Below are 18694 nucleotides of genomic sequence, written 5' to 3'. Positions count from 1 at the left end.
GGGGTCGGCGGGTTTCCTTTGCTGTTTCCTCCGAGCTTGGGGAAGTCCTCCGTGCGGAGTTTCTTGTCTCCGTCCGCCGGGGGTTTCTGTTGCTGGGTCGCCAGCTCTTTTCGTTTGTCCTTTTTCATCTCCCAGATTCTTTTCTTGATTTCGTACGGTGTTCGGTATAGCTCTTTGCACTTTTTGTCGCCGAGTGGGTGCTCTTTTCTGCAGAGCTGGCACTTGGCTTCGCATTGGTGATCTTCCCGCGGGTTTTCTTCTCCGCATCCTCGGCACTTTTTGTTGTCTGGGTTCGAGCACACGTCGGATCTGTGCCCCATTCGGCCACACGCATAGCATACCTCGTACTTTTTCTTGTACAGGACGCATCTCGTCGGCGTGGGGGAAAGGTACACTTGCCTTGGAACCGTGCACTCTTCGAAGATGATAAGCACGGCCTTCGTTGCCTTTCCCAGTCTTCTCACTCCTATGAATTGGGGGTTCTTCGCGCTGCAGTACTTCAGTCTCTTTTTGATTTCGTCTTCAGTCCAGAATAGAGGGGCGTCGTATATGACGCCTTTTCCGCTGTTCTCCGGCGCCGCCACGTATGCGTTGACGCTCACCTTTTCCTTGCCTATCGTCAGCTCTCTGGTCGCTGCGTATTTATTCCTCTTTCTTTTGTCCTTCGTAGCGATGAAGATCGATTGCTGCTTTGTGTTGAACGTGATGATGTCGTTCACGCCTTTGTCGCTTACCCCAGCCGCTGCGCTGATTGCGTCAGCAAGGAAGGCTCCTCTGAATTTCAGTCGAAGGTGAGTGTGACGTCACGCGGATGAGCAATTGTCCGCATGCGCCGATACTATCTCAACCAGAGGGGCTCCACACCTGCGCAGCGTTCGTCACCACCGCCTCGCCGCAGGCCGCTCTATCACCCGAACCGCGCGTCGTCGCATGCGCAGCATTGCGTAAAGGGGGAGATGTAATCGGCGGCTGTATCGCAACGCTTGTCGCAACGCTTCATATTGATGCACAGGAGAGTCCAGCCGCTGCTAAACGGCGGTTTGGACAAGAGAACATTTACATTTATGATGCTGAGATTGTCGCCTGGCAGTTGGCTACTCAACAAACAGGGGGTGAGCGTCAGAAGGCGAAGAGAGCAGCGGAGACGCCCGAACAGAGATGAACGCCTTGCCAAACGGAGCCACCAGACTGCCGAGCGTAAAAGATGCCGCATAGCCGCCGAGATGAAGCCTATGGAAGGCGTCAGTCAACGGGAACCGACCGAAGAGGAGAAGGCCGGTCGTGTGACTGATCACACCATTCGAGTTTCCGAAAGTGAATCTGCGACCCGCACATTTGAAGCAGACTTTGCGAACAATCCGTTCGGACCCATTTGTAGTATGTGCGACAGACTGTGGCACCAAATGGACTTGACAGCAGTGAGTAATCCAATGTATGACACATTGCGTTTGGCATTACCAGAACAAGATCAGCCAGGAAAACGTACCTCTCGGTATGTATATCCTGGCGCAGCGGAGCTAAGCCACTGCCAATTTTTTTCTTTTATGCCGTGAGTGTGCGGGGGGTTTCAGTGGCTCCCATAGATGCCGCCACCGAATACGTTGGTTAGCTGATAAGCGGGTAAGGGGGGGTAAAGGTAAGGGCTGGTGAGGGCGACTCCGCGGCGAGTGAGTGAGTGAGTAAGAACTTTATTTTCCACCGATGTAGGAGACCCCCTACTCCCCATCCCCGGCACGCAGGCCTGGAGAACGGGGGCCGGGGTCTCCGCGACTAAAGACAGGCGAAGCGACAGTGTTTCTTCGCGGCTTTAGCCGCCAGGCGGATGGCTTGCTGCTGGTGGGCGAGGGACTCGCTTCGCAGCATCAGTTCCCAGGCTTCTCTACTTCTTATGTTCTCCTTGGCGCCCGGGGAACCAGGGCATTGCCAGATTATGTGGTCTAAAGTACCCCTCTCTCCACATGTCGCGCATTTATCGTCGGCTCTTTCCTCCACTTGCGTGTGGTAGAGCCAGACGGGGTTCGGGAAGTTCCCAGCTTGCAGGCGCCGCCATGCGACTGCCTCCCTGTTTGTTAGCGCTCGGTCCGGTGGTGGCAGGGACCGTCTACCAAGTCTATAGTGCTCTATGATCTCTTTGTATGTCTGCAGCCTCTCGTCCATCCCTTCGCAACCAGGCGGCTCTGCGGCTGCCCGGAAGTAGAGTGCTCGGGCTAGCTCGTGCGCCGCCTCGTTGCCGGGGACGGATTCGCGCGCGGGGGTCCAAATTATTCGAACTCGTCTATCGAGTTTTCCCTTTTCCAATATTTTGACTGCCTCCTTCGAGACCCTCCCTTTTCCAAAGTTCCAGACTGCTGTTTTGCTGTCGCTAATGATCGTACTGGCTTCCGTGCCAACGCAAGCGAGCGCTATTGCAACTTCTTCGGCCGTGTCTATGTTTCGACTTCTAACGGAAGCGGCGGCGACGGGTACGCCGCGGCCGTCAACGACCGCAGCCACCGCCGCCCCCAACTTTCCGCTAGCCGCGTCCACGTAGGCGACTCCTTTCGGCCCTATTTTGTCCGCGTTTTTTGCGAGAGTCTCGGCCCTCTTCCGTCTCCTCTCCCCGTTGTATGTGGGGTGCATGTTTTTAGGTAGCGGGGGCACTGTTATGTGTTCGCGGCATCCTCGTGGAATGTCCGCGTGTTGGCATGTCCCCCTGTCTGACTGCAGCCCCACCCAGCCAAGGATGGTTCTGCCCGTGGTAGATTTGCTTAATCTTTCCAGTTGTGCCATGCGCACAGCCTCCGCTAGCTCCGTCCAATTATTGTGCACACCCATTTCGAGGAGGCGTTCAGTAGAGGTCGAGATGGGGAGTCCCAGAGCCCTCTTCACGCATCGTCTGATGAGTGCGTCTATTTTCTGCTTTTCGTCCGATCTGATGTTTAGGAATGGTGTGGCGTAGCATATGCGGCTAGTGATGTAAGCCTGCATTAGTTTCAGGAGGCTTCGTTCTTTAAGGCCTCGACCCTTGAGTGCGATTCTCCTGAACAGACCCATGACTTGCGTGGCGTACGCACTCAATTTCTTTATCGTTGTATCATTGTACCCGTCCGCTTGTAGAAATAGCCCCAGGATCCTAATCTGCTCGACTTTTGGCACTGTTTGGCCATCTACTGTTATGTTGATGTTTATCTGGCGTTTGTGCCTGAGCGCCTTCGGATTGTAGATAAAGAGCTCCGATTTTTGGGGAGCGCACGAGAGGCCCCTTTCAGCCGCATAGGACACTACGGTGTCTGCTGCCGTTTGTAAGCGCTCCTCGATGTTCGCGTCGCTGCCCTGGGTGACCCATAGGTTGACGTCGTCCGCGTACATGCTGAATTTCAAGTTTTCCACTTTTCTCAATTCTGCCGGGAGATTTCGCATGGCAACATTAAAGAGGAATGGGGACAGCACTGAACCCTGCGGCGTACCCCTACTACCTAGTTTGACGGTTGGGGATTCAATGTCCTGAAACCTTATTTTTATCGTTCTACCGGACAGGAAGTCCTTTATGTAGCCGTACGTTTTGTTTCCGACCCCCAGCTCTCCGAGGCCAGAGAAGATTGCCGCGTGTTTTACGTTATCGAAGGCCTTCGTCAGGTCGAGACCTAATATTACCCTCGCGTCCTTGGTGCTATTTTCTATGATGTCGTGTCTCAAGCGGAGCATTACATCTTGTGTGCACAGGCCGGGTCGGAACCCTACCATTTCGTGCGGCCACAGATCGTTGAGCTCCATGAAACGCGTTAGGCGCGTTTGGACTACCCGTTCCATCAATTTCCCAATACAGGATGTTAGAGAGATTGGCCGTAAGTTTTCTAGCTTAGGGGGTTTGCCCGGCTTCGGTATTAAAATCACGTTTGCCGTCTTCCACTGTTGTGGGAGGCGGCCTCTGTCCCATACGATGTTCATGTATTTGGTGAGCATGCGGATGGAATTATCATCCAAGTTTCGGAGGACCTTGTTTGTAATGCCATCTGGACCAGGGGCCGACTTTGTTTTTAGGCCTAATATTTCGGCGCGAACCTCCGCTTTCGTGATCGGCGCGTCTAGGGCCTCGTTTGGGGGTCCTTCGTACTCCGGCAGGAGTGAGGTTTTTGTATCTCCTATGTACATATTAATTAATTTTGCCATGAGTTCTCTGTCCGAGCCCTCAAACGTGTGCCTGGCTTTCGTAAGTCTTATGCCCGATTGGGTTTTCGAATTATCAGGGTCAAGCAGGTGTCTGAGTAGACTCCACGTATTAGCTAGACTCATGTTCCCTTCCATCTCGTCACATCTATTGCACCAATTTTGTTCGCAGAGTTTTGCTGCGTAATCCTCAATCTCTTTGTTGTGCCTTGCTATCCTTCTTCTAAGGTTCCTGTTCCATCTTTGTGACCGGAGGCGTTTCTCCATGCCGCATTTCGCTTCCCACATGTGAAGGAGTTTGCTATCAACCGTCGCTGGCGCATCGTCTTCTCGCAGGGTCGTGGTCGCCCTCTCGACTTGTTGCTTAAGTTACTCCGCCCATTGCTCTATGTTTTGGATATCGCCTTCCGATTCACCATTTTCTCTAATTTGCCTGAACATCTCCCAATCAGTGATCTTGGGTTTTTTGAGGCGACGTGTTTTGACGCCCTTGCTGAGGGTGAGAGCCAGAATAAAGTGGTCGCTGCCTAAATTTTGAGCCGTGTTTTCCCAGGCCGCGTCTCTCGTGTTTTTCCCAAGGGTGAGATCCGGGGTGGTGTCTACACAGACGCTGTTTCCCACTCTGGACGGGCAGTTAGGGTCCGTCAGGAGGGTGAGGCCAAGTTCGTGTATGTCCTCCCATAGTTGTCTGCCCTTGGGATCGTGTCTATTGTAGCCCCATTCTTGGTGGGCGGCATTGAAGTCCCCTAAGATTATGAGTGTGTTGTTTCCAGCTGCTCTAATCGCCTTGCGGAAGAGGGCGCGGAAACGTGCCTTTCTTTGCTGAGGGGTGCTGTACACGTTTAAGATGAAGAGACTAGCCTTGTCTTTGCGACCGGTGATAATTTCTACTAATACGGCTTCGATATCCCGTGAGTTGACCTCATGCTCGACTACCGCCATATGTCTTTTAACTAGCGTGGAGACGCGAGATTTTTCTCCTCGGTCACTGTGGAACGCTTGATATCCCGATAATTTTGGTGGTCCCTTTCCCGTTTCCTGAAGGGCTATAGCTAAAGGTTTTTCTTCAATCTGCTCTAAGTGCTGCTGCAAGAGCGCTCGCTTGCGTTGGAAACCGCGGCAGTTCCACTGCCACACCAGAGTGTTTTCATTTTTGCTGCGCCTGTCCATTTTGCTGTATTTGAGTAACCGTCTTTCCTAATGTAGTTAGCCTCTCGTTGAAGGCGTTCTGCACGGCAGTGAATTGCGCGAGTTGCGTCTGTATTTGATTCATTGCACCCATTAGTTGGGTGAGGAGGGTCTCGATTCTTTCGAATCTTGCTTCGTACTGAGCATCTCTAGCCTCTAGTTTCTTTTCTACTCTACTTTCGAGTGCCACCAGCGGGTCCGTCTCATCCCCTTTGCGTTTTTGCGGGGGTGGCCTGATTGTTTCAGTAGTCATTTTCTCCCCTTCGTTGTCCCTCCGCTCGGGGCGCGCGATTACTGCCTTCGCAGGCGGGAGAGAGGGCGTCTGTTTCTGTGCCTGTTTTTGGGGTACCGATTGGTTCCTCGGTGGAGAAGGAGGGGTACTCTTTCCCATTTTTAGGTTTTGGATCTCTGCAGTGAGCGTGCGGAGCATGCTCTTGAGTTCTTGATTCTCTTTTTCTAGCTTTTCGATTCTCTCATCTGCCTCTCTATTTGCCTGGGGACTGCTGGCTGTGAAGCTTACCGATTTTCGATCTCCACTCGAACCGCGTCTGCTTGCAGGTGGCCCCCATGGCGCCTTGGGGTCCCGTGTGAAGCGCCCGGGACTGCTGGCCGTGGAGGAGGAGTCAGCCGAGGTTCTCGAGCTAGAGCGCCTTCGCCCTGAGCTGGATCGGCTCCTGGTACCGGAGCTCGAGCGGCGGCGCATGGAGTTGGCGGTTGCTCTTTCCTCCAGTCTTGGGAAGTCTCCCTCCTTGGCTGTGAAATGGTTGTAGTCCTTGCTATTGGATCTGGATCTTCTTCCCGGTGTTCGGGATTCTTCGTCACCCTTCTTGGCTCTCGAGCGGCCCTCGCGTTCGCCGGCCCGTGGTGTATAGGTCATTTTTTGTTGGTCCTGCTGGTCCCGGCGGCGCGGGCAATTGATTCTGCGAGCTCGATCATTCCTCCTTTTATAAGGCGGTTGACTCCGCCTCGGGGGCGTATTATTACTTTCTCGGCGTCCTTGGGCATCCGCACTGCTTGTCTTTCCACTGACTTTGCCGCTAGTCTCCTTCCGATGGCGGCCTCATGTCCTGTAGTCTGCCGCTTCTCCCCATCCCCGGTAGCGGCCCGGGTTTCATCTCCGAGGGGCACCACGCGGGCCTTTTTCTTGGTGAACCACGTCCCGCTCCGCGGCGAGGCGCGCTGTGTGACGTCATGCCAGATGGCGCGGCGAGCGCGCGGCGTGTGTCCTGCTGCGGCGGTTTCTAGGCAACGGCTCAAGGACTGTCTCTGTGCCTCCTCGGAGCACCGCAATAGCGAAATCGCGAGTTCGTGGCCAGTAAAGCTTTCGAATTAAAAACTAAACGTTTCTCACCTTGCCGCTGCAAGTGCATTCCTATTAATGTCTGTATTTATTCCTTTGGTAATCCTGCTTCGTACGTTCTGTATTTGAAGTAGTGATTGTTGTTCTATTTTCTTTGTTTCCATTTCATTCCTCCGTATTTTTGGCTTTGCAAAATAGCGAAGAGACTATATGTATATTTGTGTCTTTGCTTTGCTGTTGTTGCACTGTAGAGGGAGGTTGTGGGCCTTTGTCAAGCTGCCGTTTACGAGCAGCTTTTACCCACAACCTCCTCCATCATCCCGATGAAAATAAAGAATATTATTATTATTATTATTAGAAAGAGCAACAGTGACACGAACCGCGCCCAAACAACCGGCAGGCCACGAAGCGTGGACGCCTCTTCGGGAACTGCGCAATTCAAGGCACCAGCCGTCATGAGCAGCGTAAGCTGCAAGAAATGCTCAGTACTTGGGAAAAACGTTTCTCACCTTGCCGTCGTTGCTCCATCATAAACTAATCAAGAGCACGACCGGCACACATTTCTGTAAATAGTTTTGTGTATATTACCTCTTTCCCTATCCTCTTTTCCTGTCCCCTCACCTCTCTCATTTCATTCCACCATTCTGCGTGCTGTGCTTTATTTCCGCTGCCCTAGCTCAGGTGCTACAGTATCGATGGCAGCTGCCGAAGCTAGAAAAAATGTTTTCCTTCCTTTTTATTATTATTTAGTAAAAGCACTTACTACCTTGCCGCAGTCAGAAACGGCGCGAGTTTCGCGTCGAAGACCAAGACAGACGAAAAACGCAGAATCTTCGTGCTAACAAAGGCGCCCCACGCTGACAGGCGCAGCCGCGCAGTGCACCGTCCCAAGGTTTCCCCACCTCCACCCCACTCGAGAGGCCTGGGAAGCTGCCCTGCGCGGCTGCTCCGAACTCCATGCCCAACAGGCATTGGTAGCTAGAGCCCGAGCCGCTGCGGAAGCTACAGGGATCCCGGACTAGGGCTCCCTCCTAGTGTTTGTAAGAGACTGGCCCTTCCGGCTCGCCCCATCGACCTCTCACTGTAAATAGAAATAAAAGTTTTCCTCCTCCTCCTCCTCCTCCCAAGGTTTCGTTCTATCTCGTCTGCTCCGACGCCGCTCGCCAGGGCGCCAAAGCTGATGGCGTGACTATGCAGAGGGGTCACAAACTCATCTGTGACGTATTTCTCGGGGCCAGATTTTGCCGAGTGTCCGCTCTTTATGAATCCCTTTTTCTACGGTACAGATATGAATTCAGGCGCTACTCGCCCACTATTGCTATGGGATACTGCGTGGTCACGTGGAAATTGATCTTGGTCAATTTTGCTGATCCGGATTACCCGCGTTCGAAGCCGACCACGGCGTCCGCGTTTAAATGGAGATGAAACGCAAAATGCGCATGTGTGCTTTGCGACGTCAATGCACGTTAAAGATCCCCAAGTGGTCGAAATTATTCCGGAGCCATCCAATATGACCCCTCTTTCTTCCTTTTATCTTTCACTCCCTCTTTTATCCCTTCTCTTGCGGCGGGGTTCCGGTCTGTTTGTTACTGCCAGGAAGAAAAAAAGTGCACAGGCCTGCTCACTGGCTCAAGCCGAGCCACAATCGCTACCACGTGCAGATAGAAGGAGAGTTGAAAGATGGGGTAGAAAGACAGTATAGTAAAGACGCGCTAAAGACAAGGCCGATCCCGGAGGTAGTGCAATACCGGGCCAACCGGTGGCGGGAGTGAAGAATCCTTCAAACGCTCTGCCACATTTCCAAAAATAAGTCCAACTTGTTCCCGTAACAGATACTCTACTGGTCCGGACAATCGCGCCTCACGCGGAGTTCCGGTGTCCGCCGATATGTGAGACAGATACTGCGCCATTTCATTTCGCCCAGAACCAGTGGTTAGGGCGCTCGACTACTGATCCGGAGTTCCCGGGTTCGAACCCGACCGCGGCGGCTGCGTTTTTATGGAGGCGAAAACCTAAGGCGCCCGTGTGCTGTGCGATGTCAGTGCACGTTAAAGATAATAATAATAATAATTGGTTTTTGGGGAAAGGAAATGGCGCAGTATCTGTCACATATATCTTTGGACACCTGAATCGCGCCGTAAGGGAAGGGATAAAGGAGGGAGTGAAAGAAGAAAGGAAGAATAGGTGCCGTAGTGGAGGGCTCCGGAATAATTTCGACCACCTGGGGATCTTTAACGTGCACTGACATCGCACAGCACACGGGCGCCTTAGCGTTTTTCCTCCATAAAAACGCAGCCGGCGCAGTCGGGTTCGAACTCGGGAACTCCGGATCCCAGGTGGTCGAAATTATTCCGGAGCCCTCCACTACGGCACCTCCTTCTCCCTTTCTTTTTCCACTCCCTCTCTTATCCCTTCCCTTACGGCGCGGTTCAGGTGTCCAACGATATATGAGACAGATACTGCGCCATTTCCTTTCCCAAAAACCAATTATTATTCTCACCTCCTTTGTTCTTTCACTCCCTCCTCTATCCCTTCCCTCACGGCGCGGTTCAGGTGTCCAACGATATATGAGACAGATACTGCGCCATTTTCTTTCCCAAGAACCAATTAAAAAAAAATTTCTCACCTTAACCCGCCGCGGTGGCTTAGTGGTTAGGGCGCTCAGCTACTGGTCCGGAGCTCCCGGAATCGAAGCCGACCACTGCGGCTGCGTTTTTATGAAGGCAAAGCGCTAAGGCGCCCGTGTGCTTTGCGATGTTAGTGCACGTTAAAGATCCCCAGGTGGTCGAAATTATTTCGGAGCCCTCCACTACAGCACCTCTCTGTTCTGTTCTTCTTTCACTCCCTCCTTTATCCCTTCCCTTATGGCGTTGTTCAGGTGTCCAACGATATATGAGAGTTTCTGCGCCATTTCCTTTTCCCAAAAACCAATTATTATTATTATTTCTTACATTCATTGCAGGCATACGCGTTCTTGACAAAGCAGTAAGAGCTAACAGTGTTAAAAAATAAAGTGGATTATCCCCGCTAATCCAAGATGTACAAAGCTAAGGCGCGATTGATTTGTCCACTGACCCACGAAGCCGATTGTGCGCTTTCCCTTTCGCGAAAATGAACGGTCTTTGCAAAGTTGTCAACACCATTGAACTCTATGAACGCCATCGGCTCACTTCCTTGGTTTTTGAGGAAAGGAAATAGCACGGTAACTGTCTCATATATCTCGGTGGGCACCCGAACCGCGCTTTAAAGGAAGGGATAAAGGAGGGATGGAAATAGAAAAGAGAAAACTTAAAAGTGAAAGTCGCATTTTCAGGAAACCCGCCGCGGTGTCTCAGTGGTTAGGGCGCTCGACTACTGATCCGGAGTTCCCGGGTTCGAACCCGACCGCGGCGGCTGCGTTTTTATGGAGGAAAAACGCTAAGGCGCCCGTGTGCTTTGCGATGTTAGTGCACGTTAAAGATCCCCAGGTGGTCGAAATTATTTCGGAGCCCTCCACTACGGCACCTCTCTGTTCTGTTCTTCTTTCACTCCCTCCTTTATCCCTTCCCTTATGGCGCTGTTCAGGTGTCCAACGATATATGAGAGTTTCTGCGCCATTTCCTTTCCCAAAAACCAATTATTATTATTATTTCTTACATTCATTGCAGGCATACGCGTTCTTGACAAATGCAAGCAGTAAGAGCTAACAGTGTTAAAAAATAATGTGGATTATCCCCGCTAATCCAAGATGTACAAAGCTAAGGCGCGATTGATTTGTCCACTGACCCACGAAGCCGACTGTGCGCTTTCCCTTTCGCGAAAATGAACGGTCTTTGCAAAGTTGTCAACACCATTGAACTCTATGAACGTCATCGGCTCACTTCCTTGGTTTTTGAGGAAAGGAAATAGCACAGTAACTGTCTCATATATCTCGGTGGGCACCCGAACCGTGCTTTAAAGGAAGGGATAAAGGAGGGATGGAAATAGGAAAGAGAAAACTTAAAAGTGAAAGTCGCATTTTCAGGAAACCCGCCGCGGTGTCTCAGTGCTTAGGGCGCTCGACTACTGATCCGGAGTTCTCGGGTTCGAACCCGACCGCGGCGGCTGCGTTTTTATGGAGGAAAAACGCTAAGGCGCCCGTGTGCTGTGCGATGTCAGTGCACGTTAAAGATCCCCAGGTGGTCGAAATTATTCCGGAGCCCTCCACTACGGGCCTATTGGTTCCTATCTTCTTTCACTCCCTCCTTTATCTCTTTCCTTACGGCGCGGTTCAGGTGTCCAACCATATATGAGACAGATACTGCGCCGTTTCCTTTCACCAAAAAAAACAATTATTTATTTTTATTTTGATGAAAGGCGCGGCGCTGCACAGCAGCGGAACACCTGTGGCTCAGTGCTACTAGTGGCGCGTGCGCAGTAGTGACTTGGGAGCGAGAGAGAGAAATGCGCCGTGTGTCATCACTGCTCCTGGCACATGCGCAGCCCGGCTCTCTAGGAAACAAGCGAAACTGATCAACCTGCCGCCAGTAAAGCTTTCGATTTAAAATAAATAAGCGGAACAATGCAAACCGTATGTTCGTCATTATGAGCCTATCCTGGCTTAAACAGCACAAGCGAGCATAACAAAACCTTTCGAATTGCATAACCACGCTTAGGTGATCTATTTTTATTTAGTAAGCCCCTCGGTTACCACGGCAACCACTCGGTTACGATTTGCTGTATAACGCAATAACTTGAGACCCGAAACACCAGATGGAGAGCTATTGCTCTAAAGCGCTATCACACATTAAAACCCCCGCCGGATTTTCTATTAATGTCGTTTGCAAGGCATTTGCCTTAAAACATTTTTTGGTATGCGCTTTGATTTTGTATTTGCTTTCCATCGCTTTCAGCTCTCTTGATAATGCGGTTTAGGCTTATAAGAGATATCTACAACGTTCTTGAGCAACATTGCTCTCATTTGTGCACAGTTTTGATTAACAAAAAGGCGCAACTAGAACAATGAAGCAGGGACATGCAATAAGGACACTTCTTTATGTAGGCGGCCTGAACTATTTTGAGAAATTCAATTCAGTACTCGTTCCCCTATATCGCGTCTAATACAGCGTCGGTCTTCGAAAAACCGTGAAGGCTTCTGGCTCCAACAGCAGTATGAACTTCCTGCGTATTTCGTTGCCATCAATGTTATTTGTTTATTGAGGTTCATCAAAGTTCTAAAGCGACTCAGGCGATCATGGATACCGTAGTGACGTGTTCCGGAAATTTCCACCACCAGGGGTTCTTTTAACGTGCACTGACAACGCAAACTACACGGGCCTCTGGAATTTCTCCTGCGCCGAAATTCGACCGCCGCGGCCGGGATCAAACCGGCGTTTTTTTTTAAGTGACATGTTTACTGGCCGCGAAGTGCCGATTTCGCCGTGGAGTCGGAGGCACATGACGTCACAACACGCGCTTCGCCGTGGAGCCGAACCGGTCCGGCCGGCCAAAGGCGGCTGCGCACTCGCCGCGAAATAGACATGCTCCAAATCTCAGCCACGGCAGTCAGAGTGCACCGAAGCCGCCGAACGTGTTGGTGGTCAAGCGCAGTTGGAGTACAGTGAACTAGAAGTATTGGTGTAGTTGGAGTATAGAAGGTCTCGCTTTGGCCGATGTGACGTCACCGTGCAGCGCGCGTGCACGTGTTATGCCTCAGTATAAAAGCGCCTTAACAGAGCCTGCGCTGAACCGCTAACCAACGTATTCGGTGACGGCATCTATGGGAGCCAATGAAACCCCCAACATAATCACTGAATAAACAAAAGCTGTGTCGAGGCACGGAATCGAACCAGGGCCTTTAGAGTTTGAGGCGCAGGCGCTACCACTCCACCACGCCGGATGAAACTTCAGCCATGAATAAGTGAATGTACACTTCCGAAGCAGAAGACTCCGTGCTTTCGCTCATGTGTCTCCTGGCCTAACAGAGCTAGCCCATTAGCAATTGTTAAGAGCGTTAGCTCTTACTCATGGCGTTTCGAGATGTCGTGGGGTCTGGTACCACCCCTGGACACAGCGCCATCTGTGGCAGCAACTACTCATCGTGTTTCGAGATTTCGTGAGTTTTGTGAGAACTCATAGAACTTCGAGATTTCATGAGTTTCGTGAGCGCCATCTGTTGCTGCAACTAGAAAACAGCGCACCGCGCATTGAGACTTGTAGCTCGATCTACAATATCATTGTAGAAACAAGCACCTGCCGCGTGCCAATGATGATGTCACGGTCCAATTTGGTGGATAAAGGTGGAACTATGTTAGTATGACGTCGGGGGGACGAAATGGCAACATATTTTCGGTTTCTCGAATCCAAGATGGCAGCCATTAAAATTGGTGTGGCCTCTCATCCTTTTCCCCCTCACCAAAAAAATATCCTATGACAGGTAGGAGGGCTGTCCGTTACGGGAGCACTATGCATGCATCCATTCGTTCCGCTATATATATACTCCGACAACAACGAGCACCCATCCGGGGACAGTTGTATACCGAATTTGGTAGGAAAAAAACCATATGGGTTGTGTTATAAAAATAAAACCAAAACTAAATATTACGAAAACATTGTACACGTGGTGGAGGTAGTCGTTTTATTAAAAATAATAGTAAAAAGGAAGGAAAAGATTTTTGCTAGCCCCGGCATCTGCCATCGATACTGAAGCACCTGAGCTGGGGCAGCGGAAATAAAGGACAGCAGGCAGAATGGAGAAATGAAATGAAAGAGGTGAGGGGACAGGAATAGAGGACAGGGGGAGAAGTAATATGTACAAACTATTTACACAATAAGAAATGTGTCCAGGTTGTGCGCGTGATTAGTTCATTTTAGAAAAATTAAATCACACACGCGCACAGCACTGTGTTGGTTACAACTGGAGTGGGGCGTCCAGTTATTAATCGTTCAAGGTAGAACTCGCGGAGCGTTCGGTCACTGCGTGTAAGTACCTGACGGAGAACAGACGGGACGTCAAGCCCGTGTGTTCGAGGAATGCACAGAGGCTCACCAAAGTTCGCTCACGAGTGCGTGCACTGCCCTGCGGCCACAATAGCGTCTTGATGGAGTCTGGTAGTATGCCCTGCGCCCTATAGGCCTCGAGCATATCGCGACGAGCATCGGCGAACGCGGAGCAGCGAAGGAGCAGATGTTCTAGTGTTTACACTGCACCGCATCCGTCACACACATCACTCGTCGCGATTCCGTGACGCACCCGTCGTTCCCCGGGCCACACGCAGCCAATGCGCGCGAGGAGGAACATTGCGCGTTGTGACCGTGTAAGTGCGCGACAGCCGGTGACGCTGTCGATGCGCTCACCTCCCGCGATGCGTGGGTCGGTGTGCTGCTTTCGGAGATGGTCGTGGATGGCCGCACGCACGTTCTCCAGCGCAAGGGGCAGATCGCTGGCAGGTAGTTGGTGTGCAGCGGTCGCGAGGTCGTCAGCTTCTTCGTTGCCGGCGATGCCGCAGTTACCGGGCACCCACTGTGCACGCACGGCACAACCTCTCTGCGCGAGGCGCTCGATGCGCGAGCGAATTTCCCGCACTAGTGTGGTACCGTGGCCGTTAGATTGCAGGCGGCTGAGGGCGGCGCGGGAGTCGCACAGCAGAGCACTCCTGGGCGGCGGAGGGCCGAGGGTGAGCAGCAGGTCCAGCCCGAGCCGGATCCCCATCAACTCCGCCGTGGTGGAGGAGCCCAGGAAGGCTGCGTGCTGCTGGCTGTGCAGTCGCAGGGCGGGGATGGTGGCCGCCGCAGCAAGGGAGCAGCTGTCGCGGGCCGCTGAGCCGTCGGTGTACACGAGGAGATGGTCCTGGAGCTCCTCGTGTATGACGGCTCTGGCCAGCTGCTGCACACCACAGAGGGGTGTGCTCCGCTTTCCCGCGATGCCGACGATCTCTCGCTGTACCTCCGAGGCAGCAGGCCAGGGCGCGCAGGAGCCGTAGGGGGGTGGGCCTTGGGTCAATTGCTCATACTCGAGCAGCGCCGCGCCCGTTCGTGAGCGCGGGTGTGAGCGCATACGCTGCAGCAGAGAGCCGCCGTCCGGTGCGCGGTGAAGCCGGTCGATGTGATTCAGTGCCCTGCGCACTGCTTGGAGCTCAAGGGGCCACGCTCCTGCATCAGCCAACGTTGCAGCGCACTGCGGGTTTTTGGGCAGGCCTAGGCACACGCGCAGGGACTTGCGGTGCTGAAGCTCGAGCTTCTTCCAGCACGGCTTGCGCACCATGACGAGCGGCAGCGCGTAGAGCACCACCCCCAAGGCTGCGGCATTGTATAGACGCAGCGCGGCTTGCTGGGAGATGCCCTGGCCTCGAGCGGTGAGCTTGTGCACGGCGGCGGTGATCCTCTTCATCTGCAGACAGGCCTTGGTCGCCGCGGGGCGGAAGGAAAGGCGCCAGTCGATGTCCAGGCCAAGGTACCGCACCGATTTACGCCAAGGAATCGGAGTCCCGTCCAGTGACAGGGGCGCAAGGTGCGCGCGCGAGCGCGAAACGCAGGCCATGGCCACCGATTTGTCCGCGCTCAGCGACAGACCAAGGCCGCGCAAGCTGGCATCGATTGCGGTCAGGGCTCCCTGAAGGCACCCCCGCACGCGGATCGCCTCGCCCGGTGGTCCCCGGCACCACAGAGCTATGTCGTCTGCATATATGGACATGTACACATGTTGGCGCCCGCTCGTGGGGAGGGAGGCCGGCACCACCGACATGGCCACATTAAACAGAAATGGTGATAGGACAGAGCCTTGCGGCACGCCCATGTCGACCGGGCGAAGCTTGGAGAGCTTACCCCCTACTCGTACGCGCATGGTGCGCCCGCTTAGGAAGCCATGAACGTATCGCAAAAGGTGCCCGCTCACACCAGCCCCCTCAAGCACCGCGAGAATTGGTGCGCGGTGAACGTTGTCAAAAGCGCCCGAGACGTCCAGTAGCAGCAGCAGCGCAACATGGCCTGCTGCCCTGGCATGCTCCAGCGCTGTAACAACGTCCGATATAGAATCAGCCGTGCACCGCATCCCACGGAAACCCGTCTGCCGCTCGTCAAACAAATCAGCCTCCGCAGCCCGCTCGTTCAGACGCTGCAACGCCATATGCTCCGTGAGCTTACCTGCCACCGATATTAATGCCACTAGCCGGTATCCGCTCAGCTCCGTAGGTGGGCGCCCTGCCTTTCGGATGGGACAAATTATCGCGGTTCGCCAATCCTCCGGTAGCTCCCCGCGTTCCCACACCAGGTTGATCTGCTGCAGGAGGATCTGTCGTTGCTGCGCATCCAGGTTTCGCAGCATTTGGTATGTCACTCCATCTGGTCCGGGCGCCGAGCTGCGGCGGCAGCGCTGCAGCGCATTGTTCAATTCCGCCGCGGTGAACAGCGCATCACATGGACCTTCCGAGGCGACGGGCGAGGAACTGGCGTCGCTTCTGGGGCTCTCAGGAGCAGCTATGTTAGCGGCGTTTGCGGGGCTGGGCGGCGCGAACCGATCGGCAAACCGCTCTGCCAATTCTACATAGCTGAGCCCGCTGGAGATTGCAAGGGCGGCCAGCGGTTGACGGTTTGCCTGTGGTTCGGTGATGCGCCGCAGGATGTCAAACAGCCTCCGCGAGCTGACATCTTCCTCCATCCTTTGGCATAGTGAAGCCCACTGCCGGCGGTATAGCTTGTTGGCGTCGCGGCGAGCTGCTGCGTCCAAGCGGTTGTAGACAGTCCAGTCGGCGGCTCTGTCAGTCCGGCGCGCGCGTCGCTCTGCGCGATTTCTCTTCTCGCGCAGATTGAGCAGCTTCATATCAGGTGTGGGCTGCCCTGCCCTTACCTATGCTCGTTGGGTGGCTGCGAGAGCGCTTCGGACTAGACTTGAAAAGAAATCTGCGCCAGTGGCCGCCGCCTCGTCGACCACCCGCCTGAACGCACTCCAGTTGATAATGGAGTAGGCACATTTGGGGCGCGCCTCCATCGCAGTGGGTTCAATTAGGATGGAGTAATGATCCGAGCCCCAGAGAGATGGTGATCGGCGCCATGTCGCCTCGATGCCTCTGGATGCGAAGGCAACGTCGGTGCAGGAGCCGGTTGTTCCGCGTCGTCGAAAGGTGGGCTCTCCGGTGTTCAAGGGGGTGAGTCCCAGCTGCGTTGCTGCGTCGTGCAGGTCTTCTCCATGCGCGGAGTGGCGCGCACTGCCCCACGCACTATGGTGGGCGTTAAAATCACCACAGATGATTTGGCGCGGGGCACAGCACGAAGACATAGCACGAAAACAGCGCATTCCACGCGACAGCTGGACGCACATAAACACTGGCCACCGACGTGTCAACATCACCGACGCGCACTGTCACCACCACGCACTCCTGGGCGTCAGATGTCGCCGCCGCCGAGCCGACGAGGGTGTGCTGGACGTCCTGCCGCACGTATATCTAATTGCCGCACGTATTACTAATTGAAGCGTCACCATATCGCAACGCAAGCCGAATTTTGTGCCCGACTTGACCCCCCAAACAAACCAAATTTCGTTTGGGACATATCATCAGTAGATGGAACTCGACAATGGATAGACGTGCATCGTAATTTATCTGATAGGTGGCGCTAGCGGCGATAGTTCCGCTAGGCGGCGTGCGTGCACTCGTAGCCGAGCATGGTGGCAATCCAGCCCGTGTCAAAGTGTATTACATTCCTTTTCTCTACACGAGCGGCGTGTTCTTCGCTTTCCTCGTCTAGTAACCAAAACAGCTAACGCTCGTTACTTCAATGTCTTCCAGACGGTGGCGGTCTTTTCTAAGTTTTCTAAGCAGCCGAGCGCCATAATCCCTGAGTCACCGCGGCAGCAGTGTACTGGTAACCTTGACAGGAGTGCAAATGTAAATACAGCATTCACATGGCACTAAGACTGCATAATGGCGGTGAAGGTGAAAGTATTAGTGTGTTCGAATGCCTGTCTCAAGCGAGACAGCTACATAAGAGACATATGCTACCTGCAACGATAAATCGTATGACAAACCAGCCGCAGGGGCCCAGTGGTTATGGCGCTCGGCTGCTGACCCGAAAGACGCTGGTTCGATCCTGGCCGCGGGGGTCCGATTTCGATGGAAGTGAAATTCTAGAAGCCCATGCACTGTGCGATATCAGTGCACGTTAAAGAACCAAAGGTGGTAGAAATTTCCGGACCCTTTCACTACGGCGTCCCTAGTAGCGTGGATTGCTTTGGGACGTTATACCCAATAAACCATCAAAACAAGCCAAATCGTATGACACCACCCGTAGCTGTGTACGCCGACAGGTTGAGTCACAATTATAACGCGATAACGTTAATGATCTGGTGTCACAGAGCTGGTGTAAGTGTCCTTCGCCGTTATCGTTGGTGTTGTAGCACGAGAATCTCCAAACAAAAAAAACCCAAAGCTGCCTGAGTGCTCGCCTTGCGAGGTTCAGCTACGAGTGGTGGTGATGAAAAGAATTTATTTAGCTATATATAAAGAGATGGGCTCGGTCAGAGGCCCCTAGTAGGTCTCGCCCCTTACAATACAGGGCGGAGTCCCTCATTCCGGGACCCCATTGGTCCTGACCGCTGCACTAGTCCGCCGCACCTGGGCCTGTTGGGCGGATAGTTCCTGGCAGCCGAGCAGAGCCGCCTCCCATTCCTCTCGGGTAGAGGAAAGGATGATAGGGAAGAGAAGCATTTTGCCTGTATGCCCAAACCATGTGAAAGGTGCCGGCCACCTTTCCCCATAATAAGCAGCGGCCGTCAAAAGAAGAATCAAAGTGCTTGAGAATCGTCGGGCACAGCAGGTTGTTTTTAAAGAGCCTAAACAGAGTTCGTTCGCCAGCTTTACTCCATCCTTCATAGGAACCGGGTAGCGCTGGCGTTCGGCACGGTAGTGCTCAGCAATATCTTAAAACAAAAAGAAGAGGGCTGTGATCTGGGCTAAGATTCTTCCAAGGAACGACTGGTGCACGGTAAGTGAGTGCGAGGGTTGCCTCATGGGCGGCTTCGTTACCTGGCATGCCTTGGTGTCCGGGGACCCATATGATTAAGCGATGAGTTGGATCGCAGTCGAGAGTACTGTGGCGAAGAATTTCGCG

At 53.3% G+C, this 18694-nt stretch overlaps 2 pseudogenes across 1 annotated transcript in view; one reads left to right on the top strand and one right to left on the bottom strand.

The window, feature by feature from the left end:
- Positions 1–18694, top strand: part of LOC144129642 (uncharacterized) — a 388920-nt pseudogene that overhangs the window by 47445 nt on the left and 322781 nt on the right. The window lies entirely within an intron of this gene.
- LOC144130730 (U2 spliceosomal RNA) lies at positions 8349–8508 on the bottom strand (annotated as a pseudogene).

The sequence above is a fragment of the Amblyomma americanum genome, chromosome 4 (genome assembly GCF_052857255.1).
Source record: "Amblyomma americanum isolate KBUSLIRL-KWMA chromosome 4, ASM5285725v1, whole genome shotgun sequence".
NCBI lineage: Eukaryota > Metazoa > Arthropoda > Arachnida > Ixodida > Ixodidae > Amblyomma > Amblyomma americanum.
This window is presented reverse-complemented; position numbering and strand designations above follow the sequence as displayed.